This window comes from Bombina bombina, chromosome 4 (genome assembly GCF_027579735.1).
Source record: "Bombina bombina isolate aBomBom1 chromosome 4, aBomBom1.pri, whole genome shotgun sequence".
NCBI classification, from domain to species: domain Eukaryota; kingdom Metazoa; phylum Chordata; class Amphibia; order Anura; family Bombinatoridae; genus Bombina; species Bombina bombina.
In genome coordinates, this window is record NC_069502.1 from 804,392,103 (window position 1) to 804,419,964 (window position 27,862).

The following is a 27,862-nucleotide window of genomic DNA, read 5'->3' on the forward strand; positions in this document are numbered from 1 at the left end:
CAGGGCCGCCATCAGGGGGTGACTCCTGTCAGGGGCCCAATGGGCCAGGGGGGCCCCATGAGGCAAGAATTATAAAAAAATATATACGTTTTAGCAGCCACCAGTGGGTACTACAGCAGAGTGCTAATTGAGCATGGGAAATGTTATTACAAGGAGTAAAGTATTAGCATTTGAGAGGATTTCTGAGTGTGCACTAAACCTTTATGCACAGTGTGAGACAGACTTGGCACTTTGTTTGTACAGTGTGTGCCTGAGTCAGACGGCAGATCACTTTTATTTGCAGAGGAGGTAGGACTTTGAGACTAATGAGACCTTTCCGGAAGTCACCTAATCCACCATTTAACCTTTAAATTATTGTTTAGGCAGTTCAGGGCCCTTCCTTTCAGCCACTGCATGCTGTTGTCATCATTTAGTTGGCATCTTCCATTACAAAAAGATAATCAGAACTCCATATTTTGTTTTCTAAATCTCCTTTTTTGACAAAACTGTAGTCTACCTCATTACTTGTCAGGTCAATGTAAACAAGCGCTGAGTGTCTATTTGGGTGTCTGTGTCTGAGTGTGTTTCTTTGCATGTCTGCTAGAGTGTCTATATGTGAATCCTTATGTGTGAGTGTGTGTTTCAGTGTATAAGTGTGTCTGTATGTTACTACCTTCACAACATTTCCAATTTTAAATAGACACTTAAGAATAAAGTGCATATATGTTTTAGTCACTTGGTCAAAAATTGCACATGTCAAAGGGGGGGGGGGCTGATAAATGGATAAGTCAGGGACCCCAAAATTTCTAGTGGCAGCCCTGCCAACAGTCCTCCAGGAGACACCGTCACCCAACAGATGGTCCCCAACTAAGTCACCCCCCACTAAGGAAGGGAACATCGGCCAAAACCCCCAAGGGGACAAGGCAAGGAGAACCGAGGAAACCGAAAGGTCCCCTCCAAAAAAAGAACACCTCCAATAGTGAGCCCAACTCAGAAAGACCCAAAGGGGCCCAAACAAAAAGGAGGCCACGCCTATACCAGCAAAGTCCGGATAAACCCGGGCACAGAAACAGAAAATACTTCTCTCCAACATCCTGCAAGTACTAAATGGAACCAAAAAAAGGCAAAGTCCTTTAAGCGTCAGAACAGAGAATACCAAAGTATTCAACCACAAAGAAATGTGGAAGAGACCCAGTCGGAAACCCCAAGTTGAAGAACCCAGAGCCCATAACTGGACGACTCAGAGGGTACTTGCGAGGAGGAAGAAGCAGTCAAGCAGAAAACAAACTGCAAAAGCAGCCCTCAGACAGAGGGCACGCTCCAGACAACCTAAGCCGCCAGACCCACACACAGGTCACTAAAAAAGGGACACAAAACCTCAATTGAGGCCCCCCAAGGAGAGTATACCTTCAGAGCCCAAAGGAAGAGGAAGCTCCCTCCTAAAAGCAGAGGAGCAAGTTTGAAAGGAAATCTATATCCTAGCAGACTGAGCTAACAAGATAGACTCAACAAGTCCGCGAATCCAGAGAAGGCTGCAACCTGAACGCAGCGCCTAAAAACCGCTCGGCAATCCTGACCTGCAGACCCCCACTCAGCTGGACCAACCCAGCCTCAGGGATCCATAAGCGGGGAACAAAAGAATCCCGAAACTGGTACAGGAATGAGCGTAAGGATAGCACAGCCATCCCCACAGAGTACAGGTACAACCCAACTCTGAAACAGACGACAGGACCATAGACCTAAGGATCTAACAAAAAAAAAAAAAAAAAGGCCCCACAATCTGACTTGGAGCCAGCAAGACCCAAGGGGGAACCCATTCCCCCTTTCCGCTTCCCAACCAGGAGAAGCCCCAAGAAGGGACTCCATCTCCATAGGGAGGAGAATATCCCCTAAGGAAAAGGGATTAGGCCAGAAAGGCAACAACTGTCCTCAAAGCCCGAAGCCACCGGCTAATGGGAAGATAAATCCCCAACACGAATGTCCTAGAAAAGGACCCCCTACAAGTGGCTTGCCAAGCAGAGAAATAGCCAACCCATTTGCAAGCTGACCAAGGGAATGCAATCATAAGGCGCACCAGAAATGGACATCCAGCGCCAGCAGCTGGGCATGAACCAGCAACCCTTGAGGGGCAAGTCACAAAGCTAACCCTAGAGCACCTGGGTTGCTCTGCTGCAAAGAGTAATAAACACCCCGAAAACCTGGCCATCATGACCAGGTCAGATAGATGGAGCAAGGACATAGCCCAAGTTCCCACTACCGTGGAACACCCCGACCAGCCCTGAGATCCAAGACTCCAAAACAACCCAAAACTGGGTCAGGAAAAAGGCCCAAAGCCTCAGCAATCGGAAGTCTCAGGAATAAAAACAGGTCCGGGCACCTAATAGTTCAGGCAACCTTGCCCTAGAACTAAACACCCCACCTGGCCAAAAGCCAGACACCAGGGATATGAATGCATATCCAGAGAATCCGGAGAGCAAAAAGAACTCAAAAGCCCCGATCAAAGGCAGAAACCACCCCTAGCCAAGTCCAACGCTCCAAGGAGCAAGGCTAGAAGTCCTATGAAGAGACTTCTCAAGGCCTAAGGGCAACATAAGGGATAGCTCGAGGTCCAAAGAAAAACCCCTCTAGCAGGGCTAGTCTCCCTATCACCTCCACATCAGCAGAGGACACAGGGAAGAGACAGGCGCAAAGCCTTCCCAGCTTCGGGAAACCTCAAGCTAAACAAAGTCCCCACAGGGATCAACCATCACCCGGAATACAGATACCTAAAAGGAGATCCAACTCACCCTGGGACAATGGAAGCAGACCCAAAGGTCTCATCACTCAGAAAGTACACATCAAGAGTAAGAGCTGTATCTAGATACACTATAAATAGCGTATGCACACACCTGCAAGGTGCCAAAAGCTGCACTGGTTTCAAACTGAAAACCCTCCGCAGGCTAGACAGCCTGATCTGATACTGTTGGATCAGGCCCAAAAGCGCCCAGAGGCCTAAAAAGGAAGGCCAAACCGCTCAAACTGCGGGAATGGGGCACTAAGCCCTCCAACCCTCCACCACATGGGGAAGGAAACACTATCACCTAGATTTAGAGTTTTGCGGCCAAAGGGGTGCGTTAGCTACGCGTGTTTTTTTTCTAGCGCTGCTTCTAAACAACGCTGGTATTTAGAGTTCTCTGAAGGGCTGCGATAGGCTCCAAAAAGGGAGCGTACAGGCATATTTACCGCCACTTCAACTCTCAATACCAGCGTTGCTTACGGTAGCGGCTAGCTGGAAAAACATGCTTGTGCACGATTCCCCCATAGGAAACAATGGGGCAGTTTGGGCTGAAAAAAAACCTAACACCTGCAAAAAAGCAGGCTCCTAACGCAGCCCCATTGTTTCCTATGGGGAAACACTCTCTAAGTCTGCATCTAACACCCTAACATGAACCCCGAGTCTAAACACCCCTAACCTTACACTTATTAACCCCTAATCTGCCACCCCCGCTATCGCTGACACCTGCATTTTATTATTAACCCCTAATCTGTCGCTCCGTACACCGCCGCAACCTACATTATCCCTATGTACCCCTAATCTGCTGCCCCTAACATCGCCGACACCTACATCATATTTATTAACCCCTAATCTGCCCCCCCCCAACGTCGCCGCTACCTTACCTACACTTATTAACCCCTAATCTGCCAACCGGACCTTGCCGCTACTCTAATAAATGTATTAACCCCTAAAGTTAAGTCTAACCCTAACCCTGACCCCCCCTAAATTAAATATAATTTTAATCTAACAAAATAAAATATTATTAACTAAAGTCTTCCTATTTAAAGCTAAATACTTACCTGTAAAATAAACCCTAATATAGCAACAATATAACAAATAATTATATTGTAGCTATTTTAGGATTTATATTTATTTTACAGGCAACTTTGTATTTATTTAAACTAGGTACAATAGCTATTAAATAGTTATTTACTATTTAATAGCTACCTAGTTAAAATAATTACAAAATTACCTGTAAAATAAATCCTAACCTAAGTTACAATTAAACCTAACACTACACTATCAATAAATAAATTAACCCCTTAATGACAACTGACGTACCAGGTACGTCATGCATTAACAAGCAGTTAATGACAATGGACGTACCTGGTACGTCAGTTGTCTAACAGAGTGCTGGAAGCGATCACAAATGCTTCCAGCAGCTCTGAGGGTATTGCAGTGATGCCTCGATATGGAGGCATCCTGCAATACCACTTTACAAGCCTCCGATGCAGAGAGAGCCACTCTGTGGCCCTCTCTGCACCGGTAGCGATAGTGCCAGGTGTGGTAGCGATAGTGCCAGGTGTGAGGGTGCGCGTGCACGATGCGCGAGTGTGTACGTGAGCGTGCACATGCGCGTGCACGATGCGCGTGCACGATGCGCGAGTGTGCACGTGCGCGCGCGTGCACGTGCACCCATTAGCCACACTGACACCAATGAATGAGGGCAGAAAGGGGGAAAAAAAAGGGAATTTTTTAAAAAAATATATAAAAGGATCTGGGAGGGGGTGGGGGTATTGTGGGGGGCTGCTACACTACAGAAATAGTTTTTTAAGTAAAAAATAAAATAAAAATACTTTTTGGGGGTTTTTTGGGGCCAAACTGGGTACTGGCAGACAGCTGCCAGTACCCAAGATGGCGGTAATTAGGTAGGGGAGAGGGTTAGAGAGCTGGAGGGGGGATCAGGGAGGTTGGGGCTAAGGCAGTGGTCCATCACAGCTAAAATACTTTATTATTTTTATTTAAAAAAAAAAAAAACCTCTTTTATTTAGTACTGGCAGACTTTCTGCCAGTACTTAAGATGGCGGGAACAATTGTGGGGTGGGGGAGGGAAGAGAGCTGTTTGGGAGGGATCAGGGGGTGGGATGTGTCAGGTGGGAGGCTGATCTCTAAAATTAACCCTGCAAGCTCCCTACAAGCTTCCTAATTTAACCCCTTCACTGCTGGGCATAATTAACGTGTGGTGCGCAGCAGCATTTAGCGGCCTTCTAATTACCAAAAAGCAACGCCAAAGCCATATAAGTCTGCTATTTCTGAACAAAGGGGATCCCAGAGAAGCTTTTACAACAATTTCTGTCATAATTGCACAAGCTGTTTGTAAATAATTTCAGTGAGAAACCTAAAATTGTGAAAAATGTAACGTTTTTTTTTTTTATTTGCTCGCATTTGGCGGTGAAATGGTGGCATAAAATATACCAAAATGGGCCTAGATCAATACTTGGGGTTGTCTACTACACTACACTAAAGCTAAAATTAACCCTACAAGCTCCCTAATTAACCCCTTCACTCCTGGGCATAAAACACGTGTGGTGCGCAGCGGCATTTAGCGGCCTTCTAATTACCAAAAAGCAACCCCAAAGCCATATAAGTCTGCTATTTCTGAAAAAAGGGGATCCCAGAGAAGCATTTACAACCATTTGTGCCATAATTGCAGAAGCTGTTTGTAAATAATTTCAGTGGGAAACCTAAAGTTTGTGACAAATTTTGTGAAAAAGTGAACTTTTTTTTTTTTGATCGCATTTGGCGGTGAAATGGTGGCATGAAATATACCAAAATGGGCCTAGATCAATACTTTGGGTTGTCTTCTAAAAAAAAATATATACATGTCAAGGGATATTCAGGTATTCCTGACAGATATCAGGGTTCCAATGTAATTAGCGCTAATTTTGAAAAAAAGTGGTTTGGAAATAGCGAAGTGCTACTTGTATTTATTGCCCCATAAATTGCAAAAAAAGCAAAGAACGTGTAAACATTGGGTATTTCTAAACTCAGGACAAAATTTAGAAACTATTTAGCATGGGTGTTTTTTGGTGATTGTAGATGTGTAACATATTTTGGGGGTCAAAGTTAGAAAAAGTGTGTTTTTTTCCATTTTTTCCTCATATTTTATTATTTTTTTTTTAGTAAATTATAAGACATGATGAAAATAATGGTATCTTTAGAAAGTCCATTTAATGGCGAGAAAAACGGTATATAATATGTGTGGGTACAGTAAATGAGTAAGAGGGAAATTACAGCTAAACACAAACACTGCAGAAATGTAAAAATAACCATTGTCATTAAGGGTAAGAAAATTGAAAAATGGTCCGGTCATTAAGGGGTTAAATCAATTAACTACAATTAAATAAACTAAACTACAAAAAAAACCCCCCACTAAATTACAAAAAATAAAAAAAAGATTACAAGAATTTTAAGCTAATTACACGTACTCTAAGCCCCCTAATAAAATAACAAAGCCCCCCAAAATAAAAAAAAATTCCCTACCCTAATCTAAATTAAAAAAGTTAACAGCTCTATTACCTTACCAGCCCTTAAAAGGGCTTTTTGCGGGGAATGCCCCAAAGAAATCAGCTCTTTTGCCTGTAAAAAAAAAAACACAATACCACCCCCCAACATTAAAACCCACCACCCACATACCCCTACTCTAACCCAAACCCCCCTTAAATAAACCTAACACTACCCCCCTGAAGATCTCCCTACCTTGAGCCATGTTCACCCAGCCGGGCACAGATGGACCAAAAGAGGGCATCCGGAGCGGCAGAAGTCTTCATCCTATCCGGGCAGAAGAGGACATCCGGACCGGTAGACATCTTCATCCAAGCGGCATCTTCTATCTTCATCCATCCGGAGCGGAGCCATCTTCTTCCAGCCGACGCGGATCGATCCTTCTTCCACGACGCCTACTCGCCGAATGAAGGTTCCTTTAAATGACGTCATCCAAGATGGCGTCCCTCAAATTCCGATTGGCTGATAGGATTCTATCAGCCAATCGGAATTAAGGTAGGAAAAATCTGATTGGCTGATTGAATCAGCCAATCAGATTCAAGTTCAATCGGATTGGCTGATCCAATCAGATTGAGCTCGCATTCTATTGGCTGATCGGAACAGCCAATAGAATGCAAGCTCAATCTGATTGGCTGATTGGATCAGCCAATCCGATTGAACTTGAATCTGATTGGCAGATTCAATCAGAAAAAAACTCCCCTGATCCAGTCATTTATGACTGGAGGCTATAAGGACTGAAAGAATCCTACCGCCCTATGGACCCACAGGTCCTCTCGAGTGCTTAGTTGGACATGAAATACAATGATAACCTGAGCACTCAGCGCTTCTATCATACCAGTAGAGCAGAACAGCGCCACGTGTCTGAAAAGCCACAAGACCGAACGAACCCAACAGGACCAGCCTGCACTTAGGGTCCTAACCGGCAAGCTGCATAATTCTCCCTCATAGGGGAAAAAGAAAACAGACATTATAGCATAGGACTAACGTGTCCCAAACAACTTCCAAAGAAGAACAAAGAGTGTAGATCCCAGAAGGTTCCCGAAGGAAACAAAACCAAATAAAAGACATCCCATCGGATACAAATAAAATATAAGGCAATCCGGAGGATAACACCAAAAAAGACACAGGCTTGCCTGCAGGACCAGCCAAACAGAACCCTATCTTTAAAAAAACTGGGAAAGATCTCAATCAAATTACCTCATCCCCACGTCTAATAAGTTGAACTATTCGAATTAGCAGACTGAAAATCCCTGTATCTGGTAACGATAGGGTCATTCAATAACTGAAAGACATGTCTGAGCAATACAAAAGGCATAACACTGAGGGACAGTTACACCCGCGGGGAACTGTAGAGGCCCTCCCCAAGGCAGAAGGCCCGGGACAATAGTGCACGAGCACATTCTCAAAGAAACGTCTGGACTCTGCAGACGAACAATCGCCACCCTGCATGGAGGAATCAGAAACTTGGTTACCCGCATGTGTAGAAGTATGAATTAGTAGGAAACTCGGCTCTCGGAGGACAGGACCCCCAGAGGCGGATGGCTCAGCTGTCCCTTGATTCCCCGAGCCCGAGGAACAAGGCGCTCTAAAATGGCATATGGAACAAAACTGGTTGACATTTGTCAACGAGGCCAGTCCGAATTCGTCACTGGACACAGAATCTGAAATCAAAATAATATCAGTATCAGAATCCTCTGTAACTGAATCAGAAATTAGCACAGTCTCAGCACCAGAATCCTCCATAACTGGTTGAGGATATATAAATATGGACTAAAGTAGTAAAACAAAAACGGCACCTGACACCCACAATGGCTGGGGCACTCAACACCTCCTATGACCAGACCCCTGCGGACTAGAATATTTTCTTTGCCACACGGTCGGGAATGCAGAAATGGAAAACGGAACGGAACCACGCCCGACACAAGGTGAACCGTACAGTCCAAAAAAAGCGTGCCCAACCAAAAGGCCACGTCACTTCCAAAGGCCTCAATTTTCCAAACCACAAGCCCATAAACATCACACATTAGCAGGTTGAATCACATAACAAACATGATTATAAACCCCCCTGTTCAATAACCCCCCTCAGGAGATATTAACCCTCGATTCCAAGATACTAAAAGAGACTCACTGAGACCCTTATGACAGTTAGATCCGCAAGGTGGTAGCCTCTCTGGAAAACATTCACATTACAGTACATTGATGAATAAAGTAAAATGAAACAATCTTACCGGAATCTACGCCGTGGAACAGGAACACGTCTTTTCAAGTGTGACGGATAGTAGCATCGCCTCCACCATGGACTTGAGAGAAGAAAGCAAGCAGTGGAGTAAAGTTCGGCAACGCCGATTGCTTGAGGAGCTGTTAACATGAGTCGGGATGGTTTCGCAGAAAGACTCCCCCTGCATCTCCGGACTCTAACTTTCATCCAAGCCCTCACTGAGAGACTGACAGGACTACTTAAAACTCCTGTCCCATGTCGAAGAGTACTACCCTCCATAAGAGACAAAAAAACTAAAATTAAAAATTCTGACACGTCTCTGCCAACCTCCTGGGACGAAAGACAAAGAATGACTAGGGGATGAGGGGAGTGGGAGGAGTATTTAAGCCTTTGGCTGGGGTGTCTTTGCCTCCTCCTGATGGCCAGGTTATTTCCCAAAAGTAATGAATGCAGCTGTGGACTCTTTCCATTTAAGAAGAAAACATAAGATACAAATAAGAGGCTATAAAGATAACATAGCGCTGTGAGATTTATTTTATGCTCCTATAAAGTGATATCGGTGTATCCTGATTGGTGATATAATGTACAGTAGTTATAGACAATAAGCTATAAAAACCAGGCAATATCCCATAAACAGAAGACACGTCACACACATGCATTTACCTTCATTGTTACTGTAACACATTTCTTGCATTGGAGCTTCCAGCTGACACGTTACACTCAGATCTCCTGTTTTAACATCTACGTCAGTATTAATATCATCTGTAAGAACATTTAATGAAGACAAAAGTTCATGGTTTAGGATTTTGTCACCCTAAAAGCAATTAATGTTTAACATAGCAATGGGTACTTAAATGCCATACACTTAAAAAGGGACAGTCTACTTAAAAAAAGTATGAAGAGACGATCAAGTTGCAGCCTTACAAATCTGTTCAACAGAAGCTTCATTTTTAAATGCCCATGAGGAAGCCACAGCCCTAGTAGAATGAGCCGTAATTCTTTCAAGAGGCTGCTGTCCAGCAGTCTCATATGCCAGACGGATGATACTCTTCAGCCAAAAAGAAAGAGAGGTAGCCGTAGCTTTCTGGCCCCTACGCTTTCCAGAAAAAACAACAAATAAAGAAGAAGATTGACGAAAGTCTTTAGTCGCCTGCAAGTAAAACTTCAGGGCACGGACTACATCCAAGTTATGCAACAAACGCTCCTTCTTAGAAGAAGGATTAGGACACAAGGAAGGAACCACAATTTCCTGATTAATATTCTTATTTGAAACAACCTTAGGAAGGAATCCAGGTTTGGTACGTAGAACCACCTTATCAGAATGAAAGATAAGATAAGGCGAGTCACATTGTAACGCTGAAAGTTCAGAAACTCTGCGAGCAGAAGAAATAGCAACCAAAAACAAAACTTTCAAGATAATAACTTAATATCTATGGAATGCATGGGTTCAAACGAAACCCCTTGAAGAACATTAAGAACTAAATTCAAACTCCAGGGTGGAGCAATTGGTCTAAACACAGGCTCTATTCTAGTCAACGCCTGACAAAAAGACTGAACGTCTGGAACATCTGCCAATCGCTTGTGCAGTAGAATCGAGAAAGCAGAAATGTGTCCCTTTAAGGAACTTGCTGATAACCCTTTCTCCAATCCTTCTTGGAGAAAAGACAGAATTCTAGGACTCCTAACTCTACTCCATGAGTAGCCCTTGGATTCACACCAATAAAGATATTTGCGCCATATCTTATGGTAGATCTTTCTAGTAACAAGCTTACGAGCCTGAATCAGAGTATCAATAACCGAATCAGAGAACCCCCGCTTAGATAGAATCAAGCGTTCAATCTCCAAGCGGTCAGTTGCAGAGAAACTAGATTTGGGTGTTGAAAGGCTCCCTGAATGAGAAGGTCCTGCCTCAATGGAAGCTTCCATGGTGGAATTGTCCACTAGATTGGCATACCAAGTCCTGCGAGGCCACGCAGGTGCGATTAGAATTACTGACGCCTTCTCCTGTTTGATCCGAGCAATCACCCGGGGAAGGAGAGCAAACGGTGGAAACACATAAGCTAGGTTGAACGACCAAGGCATCTATCAGCTCGGCCTGGGGATCCCTCGATCTGGATACGTATCTCGGGAGCTTGGCGTTCTGACGAGACGCCATCAGGTCCAATTCTGGTCTGCCCCATCTGAGAATCAGAGTGGCAAAAACCTCCGGATGGAGTTCCCACTCCCCCGGATGGAACGTTTGTGTGCTTAGAAAGTCCGCTTCCCAGTTGTCCACTCCTGGGTTGTAAATTGCTGACAGATAACAAGAGTGAGCCTCCGCCCATCGAATTATCTTGGAAACTTCTGTCATCGCTAAGGGACTTCTCGTTCCGCCCTGATGATTGATGTAAGGCACAGTCGTGATGTTGTCCGACTGAAAGCAAATGAACTTGGCTGAAGCCATCTGAGGCCATGCCTGAAGCTCATTGAATATTGCTCTTAATTCCAGAATATTGATAGGAAGAAGGGACTCCGACTGAGTCCACACGACCTGAGCCTTCAGGGAATTCCAGACTGCACCCCAACCTAGAAGGCTGGCGCCTGTCGTTACTATCACCCATGAGGGTCTGTGGAAGCACGTCCCTTGGGACAGATGATCCTGAGACAACCAAAGAAGTGAGTCTCTCGTCTTCTGATCTAAATCTATCTGAGGAGACAAATTTGCATAATCCCCATTCCACTGTCTGAGCATGTTCAGTTGTAGTGGTCTGAGATGAAAACGGGCAAATGGAATGATGTCCATTGCCGCCACCATCAATCCAATTACCTCCATGCACTGGGCCACTGATGGCAGAGGATTGGATTGAAGGGCACGGCATGTATTCAGAATCTTTAACTTTCTGACCTCTGTCAAGAAGATTTTCATGGATATGGAATCTATTAGAGTTCCCAGGAAAGGAACCTTGGTCTGTGGAATTAATTAACTCTTTTCTAAATTCACCTTCCACCCGTGAGTCCTCAGAAAGACAGGACCACGTCTGAATGAGACTTTGTCAGATGGTAAGACGATGCCTGGATCAGAATATCGTCCAGATAAGGTGCCACTGCAATACCCCGCGGCCTGAGAACCACCAGAAGGGACCCTAAAACCTTCGTGAAGATCCTGGGTGCTGTGGCCAACCCGAAGGGAAGAGCCACAAACTGAAAATGTTTGTCCAGGAAGGCCAACCTTAGGAACTGGTGATGATCTTTGTGGATAGGAATATGAAGGTATGCATCCTTCAAGTCCACGGTAGTCATATATTGACCATTCTGGATCAATAGCAGAATTGTTTGAATAGTCTCCATTTTGAAAGATGGGACCCTGAGAAACTTGTTTAGACTTTTTAGATCTAAAATGGGTCGGAACGTGCCCTCCTTTTTGGGGACCACGAAAAACATAATTTATGCTTACCTGATAAATTCCTTTCTTCTGTTGTGTGATCAGTCCACGGGTCATCATTACTTCTGGGATATAACTCCTCCCCAACAGGAAATGCAAGAGGATTCACCCAGCAGAGCTGCATATAGCTCCTCCCCTCTACGTCAGTCCCAGTCATTCGACCAAGAATCAACGAGAAAGGAGTAACCAAGGGTGAAGTGGTGACTGGAGTATAATTTAAAAGATATTTGCCTGCCTTAAAACAGGGCGGGCCGTGGACTGATCACACAACAGAAGAAAGGAATTTATCAGGTAAGCATAAATTATGTTTTCTTCTGTTATGTGTGATCAGTCCACGGGTCATCATTACTTCTGGGATACCAATACCAAAGCAAAAGTACACGGATGACGGGAGGGATAGGCAGGCTCATTATATAGAAGGAACCACTGCCTGAAGAACCTTTCTCCCAAAAATAGCCTCCGAAGAAGCAAAAGTGTCAAATTTGTAAAATTTGGAAAAAGTATGAAGCGAAGACCAAGTTGCAGCCTTGCAAATCTGTTCAACAGAGGCCTCATTCTTAAAGGCCCAAGTGGAAGCCACAGCTCTAGTGGAGTGAGCTGTAATTCTTTCAGGAGGCTGCTGACCAGCAGTCTCATAGGCTAAACGTATTATGCTACGAAGCCAAAAAGAGAGAGAGGTAGCAGAAGCTTTTTGACCTCTCCTCTGTCCAGAATAAACGACAAACAGGGAAGAAGTTTGGCGAAAATCTTTAGTTGCCTGCAAGTAGAACTTGAGGGCACGAACTACATCCAGATTGTGTAGAAGACGTTCCTTCTTTGAAGAAGGATTTGGACACAAGGATGGAACAACAATCTCTTGATTGATATTCCTGTTAGTGACCACCTTAGGTAAGAACCCAGGTTTAGTACGCAGAACTACCTTGTCTGAGTGAAAAATCAGATAAGGAGAATCACAATGTAAGGCTGATAACTCAGAGACTCTTCGAGCCGAGGAAATAGCCATTAAAAACAGAACTTTCCAAGATAACAATTTTATATCAATGGAATGAAGGGGTTCAAATGGAACACCCTGTAAAACGTTAAGAACTAAGTTTAAACTCCATGGCGGAGCAACAGCTTTAAACACAGGCTTGATCCTAGCTAAAGCCTGACAAAAAGCCTGGACGTCTGGATTTTCTGACAGACGCCTGTGTAACAAGATGGACAGAGCTGAAATCTGTCCCTTTAATGAACTAGCTGATAAACCCTTTTCTAACCCTTCTTGTAGAAAAGACAATATCCTAGAGATCCTAACCTTACTCCAGGAGTAATGTTTGGATTCGCACCAGTATAGGTATTTACGCCATATTTTATGGTAAATCTTTCTGGTAACAGGCTTCCTAGCCTGTATCAGGGTATCAATAACCGACTCAGAAAAACCACGTTTTGATAAAATCAAACGTTCAATTTCCAAGCAGTCAGCTTCAGAGAAGTTAGATTTTGATGTTTGAATGGACCCTGTATCAGAAGGTCCTGTCTTAGAGGTAGAGACCAAGGCGGACAGGATGACATGTCCACTAGATCTGCATACCAAGTCCTGCGTGGCCATGCAGGCGCTATTAGAATCACTGATGCTCTCTCCTGCTTGATTTTGGCAATCAATCGAGGAAGCAGCGGAAAGGGTGGAAACACATAAGCCATCCCGAAGTTCCAAGGTGCTGTCAAAGCATCTATCAGAACCGCTCCCGGATCCCTGGATCTGGACCCGTAGCGAGGAAGTTTGGCGTTCTGGCGAGACGCCATGAGATCTATCTCTGGTTTGCCCCAACGTCGAAGTATTTGGGCAAAGACCTCCGGATGAAGTTCCCACTCCCCCGGATGAAAAGTCTGGCGACTCAAGAAATCCGCCTCCCAGTTCTCCACTCCCGGGATGTGGATTGCTGACAGGTGGCAAGAGTGAGACTCTGCCCAGCGAATTATCTTTGATACTTCCATCATTGCTAGGGAGCTTCTTGTCCCTCCCTGATGGTTGATGTAAGCTACAGTCGTGATGTTGTCCGACTGAAACCTGATGAACCCCCGAGTTGTTAACTGGGGCCAAGCCAGAAGGGCATTGAGAACCGCTCTCAATTCCAGAATGTTTATTGGCAGGAGACTCTCCTCCTGATTCCATAGTCCCTGAGCCTTCAGAGAATTCCAGACAGCGCCCCAACCTAGTAGGCTGGCGTCTGTTGTTACAATTGTCCAGTCTGGCCTGCTGAATGGCATCCCCCTGGACAGGTGTGGCCGATAAAGCCACCATAGAAGAGAATTTCTGGTCTCTTGATTTAGATTCAGAGTAGGGGACAAATCTGAGTAATCCCCATTCCACTGACTTAGCATGCATAATTGCAGCGGTCTGAGATGTAGGCGTGCAAAAGGTACTATGTCCATTGCCGCTACCATTAAGCCGATCACCTCCATGCATTGAGCTACTGACGGGTGTTGAATGGAATGAAGGACACGGCATGCATTTTGAAGCTTTGTTAACCTGTCTTCTGTCAGGTAAATCTTCATTTCTACAGAATCTATAAGAGTCCCCAAGAATGGAACTCTTGTGAGAGGAAAGAGAGAACTCTTCTTTTCGTTCACTTTCCATCCATGCGACCTTAGAAATGCCAGAACTAACTCTGTATGAGACTTGGCAGTTTGAAAGCTTGAAGCTTGTATTAGAATGTCGTCTAGGTACGGAGCTACCGAAATCCCTCGCGGTCTTAGTACCGCCAGAAGGGCACCCAGAACCTTTGTGAAGATTCTTGGAGCCGTAGCCAATCCGAATGGAAGAGCTACAAACTGGTAGTGCCTGTCTAAGAAGGCAAACCTTAGGTACCGGTGATGATCTTTGTGGATCGGAATGTGAAGGTAAGCATCCTTTAAATCCACAGTGGTCATGTACTGACCCTCTTGGATCATGGGTAAAATTGTCCGAATAGTTTCCATTTTGAACGATGGAACTCTTAGGAATTTGTTTAGAATCTTTAAATCTAAGATTGGCCTGAAAGTTCCCTCTTTTTTGGGAACCACAAACAGGTTTGAGTAGAACCCTTGTCCTTGTTCCGACCGCGGAACCGGATGGATCACTCCCATTAATAACAGATCTTGTACGCAGCGTAGAAACGCTTCTTTCTTTATCTGGTTTGTTGACAACCTTGACAGGTGAAATCTCCCTCTTGGGGGAGATAATTTGAAATCTAGAAGGTATCCCTGAGATATGATCTCTAGTGCCCAGGGATCCTGAACATCTCTTGCCCAGGCCTGGGCGAAGAGAGAGAGTCTGCCCCCCACTAGATCCGGTCCCGGATCGGGGGCTCTCGGTTCATGCTGTCTTTGGGGCAGCAGCAGGTTTCCTGGCCTGCTTGCTCTTGTTCCAGGACTTGTTAGGCTTCCAGCCTTGCCTGTAACGAGCAACAGCTCCTTCCTGTTTTGGTGCAGTGGAGGTTGATGCTGCTCCTGTTTTGAAGTTCCGAAAGGGACGAAAATTAGACTGTCTAGCCTTAGCTTTGGCTTTGTCTTGAGGTAGGGCGTGGCCCTTACCTCCTGTAATGTCAGCGATAATCTCTTTCAAACCGGGCCCAAATAAAGACTGCCCCTTGAAAGGTATATTAAGTAATTTGGACTTAGAAGTAACATCAGCTGACCAGGATTTTAGCCACAGCGCCCTACGTGCCTGTATGGCGAATCCTGAGTTCTTAGCCGTAAGTTTGGTTAAATGTACTACGGCCTCCGAAATGAAGGAATTAGCTAGTTTAAGGACTCTAAGCCTGTCCGTAATGTCGTCTAGCGTAGATGAACTAAGGTTCTCTTCAAGCGACTCAATCCAAAATGCTGCCGCAGCCGTAATCGGCGCGATACATGCAAGGGGTTGTAATATAAAACCTTGTTGAACAAACATTTTCTTAAGGTAACCCTCTAATTTTTTATCCATTGGATCTGAGAAAGCACAGCTATCCTCCACCGGGATAGTGGTACGCTTAGCTAAAGTAGAAACTGCTCCCTCCACCTTGGGGACCGTTTGCCATAAGTCCCGAGTGGTGGCGTCTATTGGAAACATCTTTCTAAATATTGGAGGGGGTGAGAACGGCACACCGGGTCTATCCCACTCCTTAGTAACAATTTCAGTTAGTCTCTTAGGTATAGGAAAAACGTCAGTACTCGCCGGTACCGCAAAGTATTTATCCAACCTACACAGTTTCTCTGGTATTGCAACTGTGTTACAATCGTTGAGAGCTGCTAAGACCTCCCCTAGTAATACACGGAGGTTCTCCAATTTAAATTTAAAATTTGAAATATCTGAGTCCAATCTGTTTGGATCAGAACCGTCACCCACAGAATGAAGCTCTCCGTCCTCATGCTCTGCGAGCTGTGACGCAGTATCAGACATGGCCCTAGCATTGTCAGCGCACTCTGTTCTCACCCCAGAGTGATCACGCTTGCCTCTTAGTTCTGGTAATTTAGACAAAACCTCAGTCATAACAGTAGCCATATCTTGTAATGTTATCTGTAATGGCCGCCCAGATGTACTAGGCGCCAAAATATCACGCACCTCCCGGGCGGGAGATGCAGGTACTGCCGCGTGAGGCGAGTTAGTCGGCATAACTCTCCCCTCGCTGTTTGGTGAAATTTGTTCACATTGTACAGATTGACTTTTATTTAAAGTAGCATCAATACAGTTAGTACATAAATTTCTATTGGGCTCCACCTTGGCATTGGAACAAATGACACAGATATCTTCCTCTGAGTCAGACATGTTTAACACACTAGCAAAAAACTTACAACTTGGTTATAATCTTTTTTAGCAAAAAAACGTACTGTGCCTCAAAGAGGTACTAACGATTAAATGACAGTTGAAATAATGAACTGAAAAACAGTTATAGCATCAAACTTTAAAACAACAAAACTTTTAGCAAAGGTTTGTTCCCATTAGTAAAATAACAATAATTAAATTTGACATAAAAAATACAAAGCAACGTTTTTATTCACAGTCACTATAAGAATTCTCACAGCTCTGCTGAGAGAATTTACCTCCCTTCAAAGAAGTTTGAAGACCCCTGAGATCTATCAGAGATGAACCGGATCATGCAGGAAATATAAAAGTAACTGACTGGTATTTTTTGATGCGTAGCAAGGAGCGCCAAAAACGGCCCCTCCCTCTCCCACACAGTAGTGAAGAGAAACGAAACTGTCACAATTAAAGCAAAAAAACTGCCAAGTGGAAAATAATGCCCAAATATTTATTCACACAGTACCTCAGCAATGTAAACGATTCTACATTCCAGCAAAAACGTTTAACATGATAAATAGTTATTAAAAAGGATTAGTGACCTTTAACAGAGTAGTTCCGGTGAAATACCATCCCCAGAATACTGAAGTGTATACATACATGTCATTTTAACGGTATGGCAGGATTTTCTCATCAATTCCATTCAGAAAATAAAAACTGCTACATACCTCAATGCAGATTCATCTGCCCGCTGTCCCCTGATCTGAAGCCTTTACCTCCCTCAGATGGCCGAGAACAGCAATATGATCTTAACTACTCCGGTTAAAATCATAGTAAAAAACTCTGACAGATTCTTCCTCAAACTCTGCCAGAGAAGTAATAACACGCTCCGGTGCTATTTTAAAATAACAAACTTTTGATTGAAGTCATAAAAACTAAGTATAATCACCATAGTCCTCTCACACATCCTATCTAGTCGTTGGGTGCAAGAGAATGACTGGGACTGACGTAGAGGGGAGGAGCTATATGCAGCTCTGCTGGGTGAATCCTCTTGCATTTCCTGTTGGGGAGGAGTTATATCCCAGAAGTAATGATGACCCGTGGACTGATCACACATAACAGAAGAAAGATTTGAGTAAAACCCCTGCCCCTGTTCCAGCTTTGGAACGGGACGAATTACTCCCATAGTAGAGAGGTCTTTTACACAACATAAGAACGCCTCTCTTTTTGTCTGGTCTGCAGACAATCGTGAAAGAAGAAACCTTCCCCTTGGGAGAGAACTTTTGAATTCCAGCTGATACCCTTGGGACACGATTTCCAGTATCCAAGGATCCTGAACATCTCTTACCCAAGCCTGGGCAAAGAGAGAAAGTCTGCCCCCTACTAGATCCAGTCCTGGATCGGGGGCCGCCCCTTCATGCTGTTTTGGTAGCCGCAGCGGGCTTCTTGGGTTGTTTACCCTTATTCCAAGCCTGGTTGGGTCTCCAGACGGACTTGGCCTGAGCAAAATTCCCTTCCTGCTTGGTGGAAGAAGAGGAAGAAGAGGGGACTCCTCTAAAGTTCCGAAAGGAACGAAAATTATTTTGTTTACCCCTCAGTTTAGCCGATCTATCCTGAGGTAGGAGATGACCCTTACCTCCCGTAATGTCAGAAATGATTTATTTTAAGTCAGGTCCGAATAGGGTTTTCCCCTTGAAAGGAATAGCCAAAAGCTTAGACTTAGATGACACATCAGCAGACCAAGATTTTAACCACAGCACTCTACGTGCTAAAATAGAAAATCCAGCATTCTTGGCCGCCAATTTACCGATCTGAAAGGCGGCATCTGTAATAAAGGAATTAGCCAGCTTAAGGACCTTAATTCTATCTAAGATATCTTCGTCTCGGTCTTAAGAGACTCTTCTAAAGCATCAAACCAGAAGGCAGCCGCAGTGATAACTGGAACAATGCAGGCCGTTGGTTGTAAGAGGAAACCCTGATGAATAAATAATTTCTTCAGAAGACCCTCCAATTTCTTATCCATATGGTCTTTAAAAGCACAACTGTCTTCAATGGGAATAGTTGTACGCTTCGCCAGGGTAGAAATAGCTCCCTCCACCTTAGGGACTGTTTGCCACGAATCCCGAACAGTGTCAGATATAGGATACATCTTTTTGAAATTGGGAAAGGGTGAGAACGGAATACCCGGTCTGTCCCATTCCCTCTTAATAATCTCTGAGATTCTCTTAGGAACCGGAAAAACATCAGTGTAGGCAGGTACTTTTAAGTATTTGTCCATCTTACACAATTTTTCTGGTGGCACCACAATAGGGTCACAGTCATCCAGAGTCGCTAAAACCTCCCGCAGTAACAGGCGGAGGTGTTCAAGCTTAAATTTAAAGGACGTGGTATCCGAGTCTGTTTGAGGTACCGCACTTCCCGAATCGGAAAGTTCCCCCTCAGACAAAAATTCCCTGACCCCCAAATCAGATCCCTGTGAGGGTACATCGGAAATGGCTAATAAGGCATTAGAGCACTCAGTACAGGAAGCCCTCTGTTTATGCCGGGTTTAGGTTCCAGAAGGAATGGTTGTAAATCGAAACCGTTGTAAATTGAAACCCAGTTTATAATGTAAGTCAATGGGAAGTGAGGGAGATAGGTTCCAGGCCCCTCTCAAAATTGTCATAACAACACCTAATTCATTATTTTTAAAGCTTTGAAATGAAGACTTTAAATGCTAAACAGCATTATAAACCTAATAACATAATCACACAACACAGAATATATAATTAAACTAAGTTAAATGAACAAAAACATTTGCTAAACAGCATTATAAACCTAATAAAATAATCACAACACAGACTTCACTTGCATTTTTCTGCAAACAGTTCTTTCAATGCATTTCAATCTGGACTGATTTATAGACAGGAAGATCTTGTTCCTTTGAAATCTGCTTGATAGCTCAGGTCTGGTTAAACTGATTAATTTCAGCTTGCTTGGCTTTGCTGCAACACAAGCGGACAGCTCCACCTACTGGCTATTTTAATAAATGCACTGCTTCTCAATGCTTTTCAATAGCAGTCACATGACTGGAAAAAAAGGTTGTTATTCTGAAACGGTGTAAATTTAACCGTTGTAAAACGAGGGCCACCTGTATTTGCATTGACTTCTGTCCTACTGCGTTTACCCTGTAATCCTGGAAACTTAGATAATACCTCTGTAAGGGTAGTTGACATAACTGCTGCCATATCCTGCAGAGTAAAAGAATTAGACTCGATTGAAGAACCAGGCGTCGCTTGGGTTGGCGTTAAAGGTTGTGACGCTTGGAGAGAAGTTAGCGGTATACCCTGATTCTCCTCAGACTGAGAATCATCCTTAGACATATTTCCAGTACAAAATTTTTTTTCTTTGCATTGCAAGGCCCTCTCTGTACATGAGGGACAAAATGTTAGAGGGGGTTCCACAGTGGCATCTAAACACATAGAGTAAGTCAGTCAGTGTCAAACATGTTAAACAGATTAGCAATCTTATAATAGAAGTTCCTTTATTAACAAACTTTTGCTCTGATTCCAAATATAGTAAAAGTTAATGCCAAAAAAATGAGTGTACTGCGCCTTTAAATTATAAAAGCGCATATATTTTTCTGAAACGTCAAAACGTGTTTTTAGCAGTAAATTTATTTGTAAATGATCAAAAACACTTTAGCAATATTGCATCCACTTGCTCAAATATGGTACCCCATATAACAACAATGTCTAACTATTAAAGTATGTTTTCTTTCAAACTGGGCCCCTGCACCACGCCACAGCTCTGCTGTGGCGCCTACCTGCCCCTGAGTGAGATTACTGCTGCTCGAGAAGCAATTCAGGCCCTTTTAGAAGTCCAGAACACTCAGGCCTCCCCGGAGATACAAGACTCTGTAGCCCATGCTATCCGACAGAACTGCGCGTCTGAGCGCGCAAAATAGGTCCCGCCCACCATGGGCGTTATGTAAGTACCGCAAGACCCGCATTGGTCATAACAAACAATCAAACATGTCCCCTATAGCCACGTGGCCTCTTATAAACACTCGGTACAGTAAGAGAAAAAACACTACACACACTAATTGAAAAATAACTGCAACTCCCAGCGTCAAAGCCCCTCTTTATCAGCCACAATCCATAATATAGTATGGGAATAAAGAGGAAAGGGATTCCATGTACACCATCTCTTAAAACATGTGTATATTCTTACCCCTCCCCATAAAGGGGAAAATGTCAGCCTGTTCTGTGTATCAAGTCTCCCAGAAACAAAAAGACTGAACATACCTCAAAATTGCTAGTAGCAACACACCGGTCTCCACCCTGAAGATTTTCTTACACTATCTTCAGCAGCTGTGGGAACCATCATGGATCTTAGAAAACGCTTGCTAAGATCATCAACATCAGGGCAGGAAGCATTCTCACTTGTCCCTGAGAAAAATAGTACTCACTGGTACCATTTAAAAAATAAAAAAAACTTCTTGATTGAAGAAACTAAACTAACACCTCGCTTTACCTCTTCCTAGTACTAGACAGGCAAAGAGAATGACTGGGTTGGGAGGGAAGGGAGGAGCTATATATACAGCTCTGCTGTGGTGCTCTTTGCCACTTCCTGTCAGCAGGAGGATAAATCCCACAAGTAAGGATGAAATCCGTGGACTCGTCTTATCTTTGTAAAAGAAATAAAAAAAGATAGATAATTCCTTTACTACCCGTTCCCCAGTTTTGCATAACCAGCACTGTTATAGTAATACCCTTTTAACTCTGTGATTACCTTTATCTAAGCCTCTGCAGACTAAGAAACAGGCAATCTTTGAGGTTATAAGTATATTAATATAACAAACTTGGTTATGCAAAGATGCGGAGTGGGTAGTAAAATCATTATCTATCTTTTTAAACAATAACCAAAATCAAGTAGACTGTCCCTTTAATTTTTGGGGATACTGAGATTGATCAATAACATGTATTTTATTAGATTTGAAAATTCAGATCTTACGTTCAATATTTCAGAACTTAAATGTACATATAATAGATTACATAATGTTACACAACAGTAATTGATTCAAAAGGATAATTATATTGCAAAGTACCAGTTGCCATTTTATTCCTTTATTATCACATATTTAGTAACAGCCAAAATGACTGAATTCACAATAAAAACACAATCACAACCTGATAAATGTATTTCTCTTGTGGTGTATCCAGTCCACGGATCATCCATTACTTGTGGGATATTCTCATTCCCAACAGGAAGTTGCAAGAGGACACCCACAGCAGAGCTGTTATATAGCTCCTCCCCTCACTACCATATCCAGTCATTCGACCGAAAACAAGCAGAGAAAGGAGAAACCATAGGGTGCAGTGGTGACTGTAGTTTAAATTTAAAAATTACCTGCCTTGGGGGCGGAGCTAGCCAGCCATCGATGCAGAAGTGTTTGTGAGGAGCTCCTGATAAAACAGATTAAAAACTGACAAAAAAGCTATTTTGATAAGCCCAGCAAGGCCATCCTTAAGCACAGGGTAGTATCCTTAGCCTGCACACCCGAATTTACCCTGCAAATTTCATCCTTTTAGAAGGTGGTTCCCGATCCGGACCTGAGTACCAGAGGAAAACTGGGAAAGTCCGAGGCTGCGGCCTACTCCGGGCCGGAAGGTCACTCCAAAGGCCTTTAAACACCCCTGAGGCCATAATACCGGTCACGACTAAGTAATATAGCAGGAGATCACCCTCAAACGACTAACAAATTTGGAGCGATCCGCCATTTTACAGAAGTCTCCCAGGAGCGGAGCAACTACTGAACTGGGTGTTGGGCCTCCTATACCTGAAGAAAGATCAGGCTCTGTTATTTCCCTACCGGAGGGTTGGGGATCCACTCCGGGTCCCACCACCTCAACCTAGGACCACCTTTCCTCCTCCTGCAGCCTGCACCCAACTGCTACTGCCTAGCCGGCGAAGACCGATCCCAGCGAACCCCTCTCCAGTTTGTACCTGTACCCATTGCTCCGGAGGGTTGGGGCTCCACTCCGGAGGGTCTGCTGGGGTACGTTACCTTTCCTGTTTGCCGCTGCTCGTGCCCGCTTGCTACCGCTCCGGAGGGCCGGGGATCCGCTCCGGAGCGCGCTAGCGGAGGTACCGCCTCATCCTGGGAGCCTACTCTCTACTCGAGCACCCTGCTCGGAGGTTCCGGAGGGCCTCAACGCTTTCGGAGCACTCAGATCCAGCGCCGGAGCGCTCATCTAACCCTACCTGCTTGCAGCTGCTGACACGGGGGTCCTGGCTAGTCTGGCCGGGGACCTCTGCCTCTGTTGGACCCCTCGCACACCATCCAGGGGAGAAAGATAAAAAGGGCGCGAATATCCGCCATCTTGGGCCCAGAAGACCCCACTCACCCGCAGTAACCGGTGTCTCACACCAACAGGAGGGAGAACTCTTCTCTGTTGAGCCTACATTACAGCACTGACCAGCTTCCAGACAGGGTAAGGAACTTTTACTCAAATTTTGTTCTGTGCACCAAAGTATCCATTCCTCCGTGTTGCAGGCCTCAGCCCCTACATACCTGTTACTGTTACAATCCTATTCTCTCCCGCACTCTAAACTATCTCTGTCCTGCATCTGGACTCTCTCTTGGCCCTTCTTGTGCACTACAACCGGTGCATCGTATGTCCACACATCCCCTCATTAGAGCTTAACTACGCTCCCTACAGAGGGTCCTACAGAGGCCTGGTTTACACAGTGTGGAGAAATTGAAAGAAACAGTCCCCTTTTTACCTCAGGTGCTTTTTTATAGCTATAAATACCCTGCTCCCTGCCCAAGGAGATATATATTCCAGACACACTTGCTGCAGCATACCTCATCTAACCTTTGTTCACCTTATGGCTGTATCCCCCATCTGGCAACCTACAAAGAAATAGAGCAGGATTATCTTGTATCACGCTAGAGACCCTTATCCCCTCGCATTCTATATTTGGGGAGGAAGATAACTGATTTCATTCCTAATTAATGCCTGGCACCATTTCTAACTCTGCCAGCTAACCTGGATGACTCTGCCATTGCCACTTCACTTTCACTCCAACTTTTTTTCTTTTCTTTTTGAAAAATCTGGAACTAAAATCTGGACTTTTAACATAAGAATAAATGTGAAAGGCTGCTGCGTCAGTGCAATTGTCCTTAGGCGTAATGCCTATGGTGTAATGTCATTTAATAACAACTCTTTCCTCCCACAGGCTTCACTATAACCCTTAACTAGCTGTTTTTCTCTACCCCCCCGGGGTCTTGTTTATTGTTTTATTGCTCTCAGTAACCCCATATAACAGCTGTATCTTCATCCGCAGGCCCTGTGTATAACTATTCGTGACATATTATCTGTTTTTTCTTTCTTTTTTTTTCTTTTTTTTTTCTGACTGTTGCTATTTAACCCCTCACCTCCCCGCTCCCGCCCGGCCAGTCCGGGTGGGTCACCTCCAACTTCCTTTTTCCCTTCCTTCGGGTCGTATCCCTTTTTCCCTGAGGTGGGGGACTTGGGTAGCTGCAACACATATCTGTACTAATGTAACTCTTCCTCTTTAAATGTGACTCAGCCCCGCTCTAACTACGAGACAGGTGTCATGTAAATTAAGTGCTTTGCTTTAGTATGTATAACCTTTGAATTCCCTCCAAAACAGCAGGACACTATCTTGGGCCCCCAGAGACTGCCTATTGTATCCGCTGGATATCTGCCTATCTGCATATAAGATGCCTCACATGATAAAGAAGCATTCAAAATCCAACCCCAAACCTAGGAAAACAGTCTTTGATCACTTCACCCACATAACCAAGGAACCCCCACCCCAACCAGGAGGTGAGATGAGCGAACAGGACTCCCAAGACGAAGAGTCCCAATCTAGTCAACACTCTGCATCTTCTTCCCAACATTATATCACAGAATCATCACTTAAGAAACTTCTAGCCATTCAGACCAAGTCCATCACCCAAGAAATTCAGCGCAGTTCTGCGGAGCTCAAGAAGGAAATTTCGGAAATTGGTGACAGAGTTGATGCTCTGGAGCGTAAGCAAGATGATCAGGCTGTGGACCAATCCAACATCCTGGCCTACGCTGAAAATCTGGCTGAGCAGATCTCGCAGCTAGAATCTAAATTAGCTGACATGGAAGACAGATCGAGACGAAGTAATATCAGATTTAGAGGGGTCCCGGAAACAGTGACCTCAGCGGATATCCAAGGCTACTTACAAGACCTCTTCAAAGAGCTCATAGGCACCCCCGAAGGCCTAACTAGCACAATGGAGAGAGCGCACAGAGCATTGCGCCCCAGATCAGTGAGCTCTGACAAGCCGAGAGACATTGTGGTGTGCTTTCACAGTTATTTATATAAAGATCGCCTCCTTCAGGCTGCTTACCGTAAACCAAGTTTAAGTAGTAGATTTGAGGGGATACAGATCTTACCTGACCTTTCTGCACATACTCTTCAGCAACGTCGACACTTCCATTCAGTGACCACTGCTTTGCGCAAGGCTAATTACCGATACCGCTGGGGGTTCCCAACTAGGCTCATAATCACCAAGGACAACCAAACCATAACCGTCACTACACCATCTCAGGGTACGACACTACTGGCCTCATGGGGTCTTTTTGTGGACCCTCTCAATACCCGGGCTCAACCCCAAACTGCCCTGAGAGCCTCAGCCCCTGAATGGTCGACAAAAGAACAGAGAATAAAAAGGCCTAAGACACAACACTCACAGCCTTCTATGGGACACTCTGAGTCCACTGAATAGATTTTTGCGGAAATCATGAGTCCTGGCTCAGAACTTAGTTGACCCTGGGGTCTCTCCTGGTGGTTCTCGCTACCTGGCCTACATCTATGCCAAGATGGGGCTGTAGGGAGACCTTTTGATATGTTAAATTGTTTACTTATGGAATAAGTTATATATAATAAGTTATGATAAGTTATGCTACTTGCTGTTTTATGTTTATTAAGGTTTAAGCACTTTATACTCTGATAAAATTATTCTTAGAGCGGGGCTGACGTTCCTACTCCGATGTGCTAGCTCCGGAGTTCTGTTCTCAACCCCCCAACTGAAGCCCACTCTAGGGCTCATCTGCGGTGGACTACTTCCACCACTCCAGAGGCACTTCCTAGTGCCCTTCTTACCTACTTACTTACCCTCCCTTTCTCTCTCCCCCTTTCTGTCCCCCTGACCCAGAACCTCTTCCTCCTTCCCTCCAATTCTTAATCATTACTATCTATGACAGGCTCTCTTTTGAGGTTTCTCACTCAAAATGTAAGAGGACTTAATACTCCCTTTAAGAGAAGTCTTTTACTGCGCTCTCTGAAACACCACAACCCTGATGTGGTGTTCCTACAGGAGACTCATTGGCTCAAAGACGAACAGATTAGACTCTCCTCTAGAGACTATACACATATTGAGTACGCTCCATTCACAAAAAAAGCTAGGGGTACTGCAATCCTCCTTCACAGGAGGCTAGCCATTGAACCAATCTTGACTGTTAAAGATCCACAAGCCAGATACATAATTCTAATTTGTAACATTAATCATGTGCTCTACACACTTGCATCAGTTTACCTACCCAACACTCATCAACCTAAGTGCCTCAAACACATACTTCATATCATTTCTCAACATCAACAAGGCAGGGTTATTATCTCGGGCGATTTCAATATGACCTGGGAACCCAGATTAGACAGGACAGCTCCTGACAAGGCTGGGGCCCTCTCTCCTAACGAACGACTGGCAGCAAACTTCCGTACCCTCATGACGGGATCAGGACTGTTTGATATCTGGAGGTCTATCCACACTCAAGATCGAGACTACACGCACTATTCACACTCCCACCGACAATACTCACGCCTAGACTATATATTCTCCACAGCAGACTCTCTAGACCTAGTGACTAACGCGTCCATCCAAATCTGCCATTGGTCAGACCATGACTGCGTTATCATTGACCTCATCTCTACCAATACCACCCACTCTAGACCCTCCTGGCGCATGCCCCACCACTTACTACAGGATATCCCTTTCAGGGAGAAACTACGCACGGAAATTGGGCATTTCCTTAAAGTTAATGACCGGGCACAGGTAGCCGATGATACCCTATGGGGAGCTGCTAAAGCAACCATAAGAGGCTTCATGATATCTGAACAAGCCAAACTCAGAAGGCAAGCGGGTCTCTCGCTGGCTCAGTCTCACATTAAGCTCAGAGAACTTGAAGGCCAAAATAGAACTAAACCCACTGCCCCCCTAACAGCCCAAATAATTGATATTAAAAACCACATTTCCCAACTAGAACTTCGGAGAACACAGAATAACCTAACCAAACTCAAACAACTTTACTTTTATAAGGGCAATAGGGCGGACACCCTTTTAGCCAGGAAACTCAGGAATAGGACTAGTATTTCACGTATACATGGTATTGTCAGGGAAGGCTCTCTTCTTAAAATCCCCTCGCACATAGGGGAATCTTTTGCTGAATTTTACTCTAAACTATATAATCTTGAAAAATCCGAGAACCCCCCGTAACCCCGGAAGATTCCATTCGTGAATATTTAAAATCTTTAAACCTTCCATCCCTCTCACCCGATCAAAGTGATACTCTAAATTTACCATTCTCTCTTAGAGAAGTTCAACAAGTTATTAAAAATTCTAAATCATTCAAATCACCTGGACCGGATGGCTTCCCAGTACACTTCTATAAAACCTATAACCAAGAAATTTCCCCCCTACTCCTTAGACTCTTTAATCTAGCTAGAGAAGAGGGTAAATTTAAGAGTGAATTCCTTGTAGCCACCATTGTAACTATACTAAAACCTGGTAAAGATCCCTCCCTCTGCTCCAGCTACATGCCAATCTCACTAATCAATACTGATATTACATTTTTCTCCAAAATCTTAGCCAATCGTATCGCCAGCCTTCTCCCCTCTCTAATCAACCCAGATCAGGTGGGATTTATCCCTAAAAGGGAGGGCCCGGATAACACCAGACGTCTCTTGAATATTATGGCCCTGTCTTCCAGTATGAACAAGCCCGTAGCAATCATATCATTAGATGCAGAAAAGGCCTTTGATCGGGTGAGATGGCGATTCCTCTGGGAAGTACTTAACACCCTTAAGTTCCCAAGTTCCCTGTTGGGCGCAATCAAAGCTTTATACTCTACTCCCTCCGCTTCG

At 44.4% G+C, this 27,862-nt stretch overlaps 1 long non-coding RNA gene across 1 annotated transcript in view; it reads right to left on the minus strand.

Annotated features, from left to right (window-relative positions):
- Window positions 1–9,032: 9,032 nt before the first annotated feature.
- LOC128657053 (uncharacterized) overlaps window positions 9,033–27,862 on the minus strand; it is a 53,975-nt gene continuing 35,145 nt past the window's right edge. Inside the window, exon 2 of the long non-coding RNA XR_008402082.1 lies at window positions 9,033–9,278. This is a non-coding gene — a long non-coding RNA (uncharacterized LOC128657053). The remainder of the gene's footprint in view (window positions 9,279–27,862) is intronic.